We start from the raw sequence: 7,189 nt of genomic DNA on the forward strand, positions 1-7,189 counted from the left end.
AGGGCCATATCCCTGTTAAACAAAGACCATACAGTTCACCGGTAGATGCACTGTCTGCCTACAGAGACAAGTGAAATAAACTTATGCTGCTTTTACAAATGCGCAATACATTGCTGCTAAAACACAAATGTGCAATACATAGCTTTTAGTAATTTAAATTGTTTATATGCTAAAACACAAATGTGCAATACATAGCTTTTAGTCATTTAAATTGTTTATATGCTAAAACACAAATGTGCAATACATAGCTTTTAGTAATTTAAATTGTTTATATGCTAAAACACAAATGTGCAATACATAGCTTTTAGTCATTTAAATTGTTTATATGCTAAAACACAAATGTGCAATACATAGCTTTTAGTCATTTAAATTGTTTATATGCTAAAACACAAATGTGCAAAACATAGCTTTTAGTAATTTAAATTGTTTATATGCTAAAACACAAATGTGCAATACATAGCTTTTAGTCATTTAAATTGTTTATATTTTAGATTTTTCTATTTAATAAAAAAAAAAAATTCTATTTTCTATTGCACCAAGAGGGGGGTTGTAAACCAATTTCGTTGCGCAATCTACAAGTACAATGTGTAATGACAATTAAGGTTAATTTCATTTTCATAATTTTCATTTCATTTCATTTCATTTCTAAAGTTCCCCGTGGCAACGTCAGCATTGTAAATTCTGGCTCCAAATGAGAGAGATTGTAAGAACTGAGAGAAATACAAGTGGTGCAAGAATAGTTGGTGTTGACCGGCGAGAGAAAAGGAGAGACAAGAAAAGAATGTGAAACAGGAATGGAGAGAAGGCAAGAGAGGAAACGAAGTGATGCAGGATAAAAGGACAGCGGTAGGGGGCGCCAGAGGGTGATCTGCACTGCAGTGACATGATTATTCTTCACGCTCTGGAGCTTTTTAGTGTCACCAGAACCTGAACCTGAAACCATTATTACTTAAAAAAACAGTCTGTGAAATTCATTCAGGTATGCAAAAATACAAGTTAAAATTCAGGTTCAGGTCGAAATTCAGGTTCGATACCACTCTCTCGCAGAGGTTTAAATTACGCTGATGGCGTGGAGGAACATTCACTGTTCTGTCCTGCACACTTGCAGCAGGATTTGTTGGTTTGCTAGGCCCTTTTCACACTTCCGCATTTTTTCTTCCGGAAGCTCTCGTTGCAGGGTAAAGTTACTTCCGTTACACATTAAACAATGGCAGAGTCCAATAACAAGAGCTTTTGCAGTGCACCAGGGTGCTTGATCTCGAAGCAAAAACAGTTGTATCTCAGTTTCTACGGTTTTCCGGCTGACGACGAGCAGAAAAGAAAATGGGTTTGTGCAATTAGGAGGGATGAAGGGGAAAACTTTGTGATACGGAGCATCTTTGTGTGTAGCCAGCATTTCACTGCTGCAGACTACATAGCAGGAAGCTCGCGGCTAAAAGTTGGTGCTGTTCCCTGTTACTGTCCCCGGTACTGTTACTGTTCCCAGTACTGTTACTGTTCCCAGTACTGTTACTGTCCCCGGTACTGTTACTGTCCCCGGTACTGTTACTGTTCCCAGCCGGTTTCAGTGGAACAGTTGCTGTCCGCGTTTGAAAGATCAAGCTCTCGGCTGGGAGTACACGTACGTCCGCTAGCATCTAGCTGTGACCCGCTAGCATCTATCCCCGGTTCGCTAGCTTCTAGCCCCGGTTCGCTAGCTTTTAGCCCCGGTTCGCTAGCTTCTAGCCCCGGTTCGCTAGCTTCTAGCCGTGATCCGATAGCTTCTAGCCCCGGTTCGCTAACTTCTAGCCCCGGTTCGCTAGCTTCTAGCCGTGATCCGATAGCTTCTAGACCCGGTTCGCTAGCTTCTAGACCCGGTTCGCTAGCTTCTAGCCGTGATCCGATAGCTTCTAGCCGTGATCCGATAGCTTCTAAATAGTCGCACGAGTGAAAAATCGGCTGAAAATGGGCCAAAAATCGCAGTGTACGCCCAGCTTAACCTAGCTAGATATTGTTAACTAAAGCTGTCAGTATCATATGTAATATTATAATATATATCATAATAATATAGACTGTTTTACCACTCCGTAGGATGACTAATGGAACTAGCTATACCTTAAATAATAGTTACCTAGCCAGTGCTAGCTGGTGTTAGCTTACCCTGGTATAAGTGAATAAATTATTCTACAAACAATTTGTAGCCTCTATTTAACTTGGAACCGTTCGTTGTTGAATGTTCTCCAACGATACTGGAAACGTATTTAAAATTCAGTCTCGGCAGCGACGACAGGGATGAAGTAAACACACGCTCCATGCTGAGGTGAATTGACAACAACTATCTTCTGCGAGTACCGGAACTTGTTTTACCCGGCGGTGACGTATTTCCGCTTTGTTGTGAAAAGGGCCTCTTGGTCCCGGTTGGTCAACATTTTAATTCTCTTTTGCGCCACAAGGGGCACCCTTGCTACATTTGTTGTTCTGTTTTCGTTTAAATCGCGCCATCTAACGGCCAGTGGCTATAAGCAGCAAGGAGATTAGGAAACGGCCATTCGAGCACAAAAAATAAATCTTCATATCACCTGTGAGCCTTGGCAAATCATAATCTGTAAGTGTAAGAACCACACAATTTTGTCTGTTTGATTGTAGTTTCTTTTACGATTCAGTTCTGTTTATGTTAGTTTTGGCTAAAGGGCACGTAAATGTTCATTTGTGTAATGACTTGTGACAGTATGTTTATGGAAGTGTATTTATTTTATGACAAACATTTATGTACATTGTCAATTCTCTTTTTGTTACAGTTTTACTGTAAAAAGGGTCTCAGTAAAGAACAAAACAACGTTACATCGTCTCATCATTGCTGAGTCCTTTAATGTTTAGCTCGCTATCTAGGTTGATTACAGAACAGTTAACTGAGGGCAGAGGAGTCACTGATAACCATACATCTATAATAATAAACCCTTTAAATGTACAGTGCTGTCGTTAACGGTCTACCACTGTAGATTCACGTACCCTCCTATAATCTTAATTCGACATTATCGCTAAACAGTATTCTGAACTAGTAATATAGAGCTGTCTAGCATTTCACTCAACATAATTTTTAAACAAAAGTTATGAACCATCTTCATTTCAACAAATGGCGATTCGGAGCTCGTCGGGATGATTTTAAGCGAGTGGCCGATACGCAGAGTCACCCAAGAGTCTTTAGATGTCTGTCAGCAGAGGCAGGCGGCGTTTCTGGACAACGGAGACCACAGTCACGCAGCACTGGCCACAATAAGTGCCACGATTATGTGGCAGCTGCCACAAGGTGCCATTTCTGGGTGGCACAGTGGTCACTTTTCGTGCTGCTTACATGCTACTTACACGCCAAACAAGGACCGCACCCTTACAGGAAATTTAGCAGAAAGACGCGCCTCCCAATGACCTCTGATATGTTTTGTGATTGACCAGATGCAGTTCGATTAGCTCTGAGTTTGTTTGCTCATCCTAAGTATCCCGGATGCATTCTCGACCTGAACCTGAATTTAGACCCGAACCTGAATTTTAACTTTAAGGTTCAGGTTCTGGTGACACTAAAAAGCTCCTTAGGGGCTTTATTTATCCTTAGTGTTGCCACGAGATGCTAAAGACATCCTCAGGTGTTTAAAGTATGGAGAAATAAGTCAACAGAAGATACCGCACCTGTTTCCATAAATTTACCAAAATACTGATCACAAAAAAAGAGTATGTGAATATATATGAGAACATTTATAAAGCACATAGCATCACTCTTGCAACAATGAAATTCTTAAAAAATGCATACATCAGTGCTATATTAAAAAAGAAAAGCTTTATTTCACTATACACATGAATACAGAAAGGTACAAACCAACCTCTTTGCCTCGTTTATGTTTAAAGTATGTATGAAATATAAATTCCTAGACAGAATGCTTTAAAGTTATTACTGGCATGTGAAAAAAATTACTGGTATGTGAAGAAGCAGCAGAGAAGGACTGTGTCCATCTGATGATGAACCCGTCAAGACCTGGAGACGGATCAGGAGTAACTCAACCTTTACCTACCACAGTTATGAAACACACTGTGGGCCAAACCTGGTCAAGAGTCTTAGGTAGGAAATCCTGTACATTATTTCAAAATAGTATATGAGTTAGAAAGGTGTTTTGTCCAATCTTTAAAAAATAAGCTTCTTCTTGCTGCGAATTTCAAAAGTGGGCGAGTGACAGGTGGATTCTCCATGAAGCTGGGTACCATGAAACACCAGGTGTTTCACAACCTCAATACATGGGACACAACACAGGAGAACAGACACCAGCAGCAACACACATGCCACTGGACCTGACTCATCATACATCAACTAAGAAACCAGAAGCACTGATTTTCTGCTCTTAGTCATTTACTCAATAAATAAAGAAATGGTTCCCACCTGGTCATTTAGCTCCAGCAGGTGCAGGATTTTACACGTGGTGTGGGGATCACACTAAGACTGCAGCCATCTCAATATTTATTATGCTGCATTTACAGAATTAGAAATTTTTTTAAACTATAAAATGAATGGGTATGTAATGCCATTGTGGCATCGGTTTCATAATTGAAGTTATGTGACAAGTTACATTATTGTTAACTACATACATTGGTATAAAATAATGTAATAAGCAAGAGGTTTAATACAATTAACAGCTTGCTTAATGAGTGACAGCCTTACTGTTTGGATGTTAATCATATGTGTAGTACCTACACGAATGAGAAATTAATCTAGTTCACAATATTGGGAATCTCAGACTCGAAAATTTGTGATGGAATCATTTTAAAATTATGTGGTTTGGGGCTGAGGATGACACGGTTGTCAGATACACTCAAGTATCTGCTGGGTTCTGCCACCGAGACCAGAGTTCCCCAGGTTTCCGTCTTCTCCTTCCACTTGAAAAGGTACATCTCATCAAACGTAATCTGGGATGGCTCAGAGCTGAACATCCGGACCTGTGGAGATGGAGGAAAGATGGACCCAGTGCACCAACCGAAATATTTACTTCATAAGGTGGAACTAGCAATCTTAGTGACATGACAATCCTAACAAAACGTGGTTAATAAAGGTCAAGTTAATTGAAAACAAACATATATATACAAAACAATATATATAATTTCCTTCTGTTGAATGTATTGTTATTGCATTGTCTATAACAGTGACAAAAGTCACAAAAGTGCGGGCCGACTAAACATCAGTAAATAGACTGAAGATAGACTGAAGTAGATTGTTTGGAGTTACGACTACCCTGTTGTATATTGTAATCGTGTGTGTGTAGAATGGCATGGGTGGGCGGGGCTTAACTCCATCAGCCAATGACTGTGTAAATCCCGCCCACCCGTAAAAACAGGTCCAAAAGTCAAAAGCGAGAAACTTCTGGAGGAGAGCGAGACCGAGAGAAGCGCGAACGAGAAAAGGCGCAACGAAAACGAAAACGGATTCTTCAAGAATATTAAACTCAAAATAGACTATTGAAAACATAAATATTGTGTTTACAAACCAGCTTTTTTTTAAACTCTCAATATTAACGACAGTTTTCTCAATTACAAAACGTAATTTCTTGGTTATGGATTCTGTTTTTTGATTCTCAAAACATTAGGTCCTATTTTGACGCCATAATATGGCATACAGGCACGTGAAAACCGGGACAGGTGGCAAGATTACATATCAATATTACCTGAAACTGAATTTCGACCTTATTTGATGTGTCCGTTGCCCTCTGTACGACAGGAAAATACTTCTTATTTTTCATTTCAAAGCACAGCGCAAAGGAGACGGTGGTATCGGCTAGCATCCTCGGGTAGAGAGTGACTGCGTGGGAAATAATAATAATAATACATTGAAATCTTACTGAAATGAACACTCGACAATCCCCTTAAACGACAGGAACGTTTTAATGCGGAATTTAACCGATATAACGTTAAATATTCTCACTGAACTTTAATAGCTCCTAAAAGGTCGACCGACTTCAACAGAATGCGTTTATAGCTTTATGTGTGCTTCTTTCGCGAAGTAGGGCTCATCGCATATCTATGAGAAAGATGCGTTAAGTCTGTTGAATTAAAGGAAAAAGAAACATTCAGTGCTCTTCTTCCTTTTCTCTTTAATTGTATAATAATTTAGTAAAGTAGGTCGACCTCTTAAGGAGTCGAGTTCAAAGTCTATAGTTAGTAAATATCAAATGTCAAACATGGATCTTAATGTATCAGGTAATTTAAGTTAACGGATATTAAATACGCGTGCAACGACAAACTAAAAATAGATGAACGTTTTTCTTACCGTTTTGCTTTGTGCCACGCAGTAGTTTGAAAACTATGTCGTGTTTCTCCGGTCTGCCTCTAGTTCTCTCTACTATGGCGCACTTGCCACCACTTATTTCCAACCGAGCCTTACTTTCGGCGGACATGTTTCAGTGGACTGACCACACACACACACACACACACACACACACACACACACACACACACACACACGATGTAAATGGCAGGCAGGACTACAATTTGGTCAACATATTAGTACAATGGAAAAATCTATTTCAAGACGTTATCTCTTGTCCAGAATTGAGACTAGGAGGCTTGTTGAAAAACACTACATGAATATCCATCACGGCGGACTGACCCGATATCGCCTCCACAGCTGGAAGAAAGAGCCTGCAGATGCTGAGAGGTGAACAGCCACTGAAATGAAAGGAGGAATCAAACAAAGCGGGTTAAATACCTCTGGACAGCCTAATGTGGGTCTGCTTTACTTCTCATGAGTTTATCACACCCTCCCACAAAGTGCGTTTACACACACACACACACACTGTTTTGTACAGAGGTCCTTCATCAGATATGCAAGCAATGTGACTTTGAAGCACTTTTCTTGCACAGCTGAAGGACCTCTGTACAAAATGTCTGGTTCCTCTGGAGACGGTGTAATTTACTACACATCAACATCTCTACATATCCTACCTAGGTACAATGTTACTTACCTGGAATCATTTTCATATTTACACACACAATTTTGCACCCTCAGCAAACAGTTGTATTTCAGAGCTTTAGTTCCTCACTCTACAAAGTCTCTCTGTGTGTGTGAATATCTTCAAGACTGATGGAGAAACATCACAGGTGGTGGAAATTTTAATATTTTCCTTGATGCTATGCTTTATTAGTATATAGTATAGACCAGGCGTACTCAACTAAATTT

General features: G+C 39.8%; 1 long non-coding RNA gene across 1 annotated transcript; it reads right to left on the reverse strand.

The window, feature by feature from the left end:
* Positions 1–3,793: 3,793 nt before the first annotated feature.
* Positions 3,794–6,778, reverse strand: LOC143491157 (uncharacterized). Its single transcript, XR_013125102.1, has 4 exons — positions 6,620–6,778; positions 6,281–6,418; positions 5,679–5,812; positions 3,794–4,956 (listed from the first exon to the last, which is right to left on the reverse strand). It is a non-coding gene; the product is annotated as an uncharacterized LOC143491157 (long non-coding RNA).
* Between the last annotated feature and the right edge of the window lie 411 nt (positions 6,779–7,189).

This window comes from Brachyhypopomus gauderio, unplaced genomic scaffold (assembly GCF_052324685.1).
Source record: "Brachyhypopomus gauderio isolate BG-103 unplaced genomic scaffold, BGAUD_0.2 sc71, whole genome shotgun sequence".
NCBI lineage: Eukaryota > Metazoa > Chordata > Actinopteri > Gymnotiformes > Hypopomidae > Brachyhypopomus > Brachyhypopomus gauderio.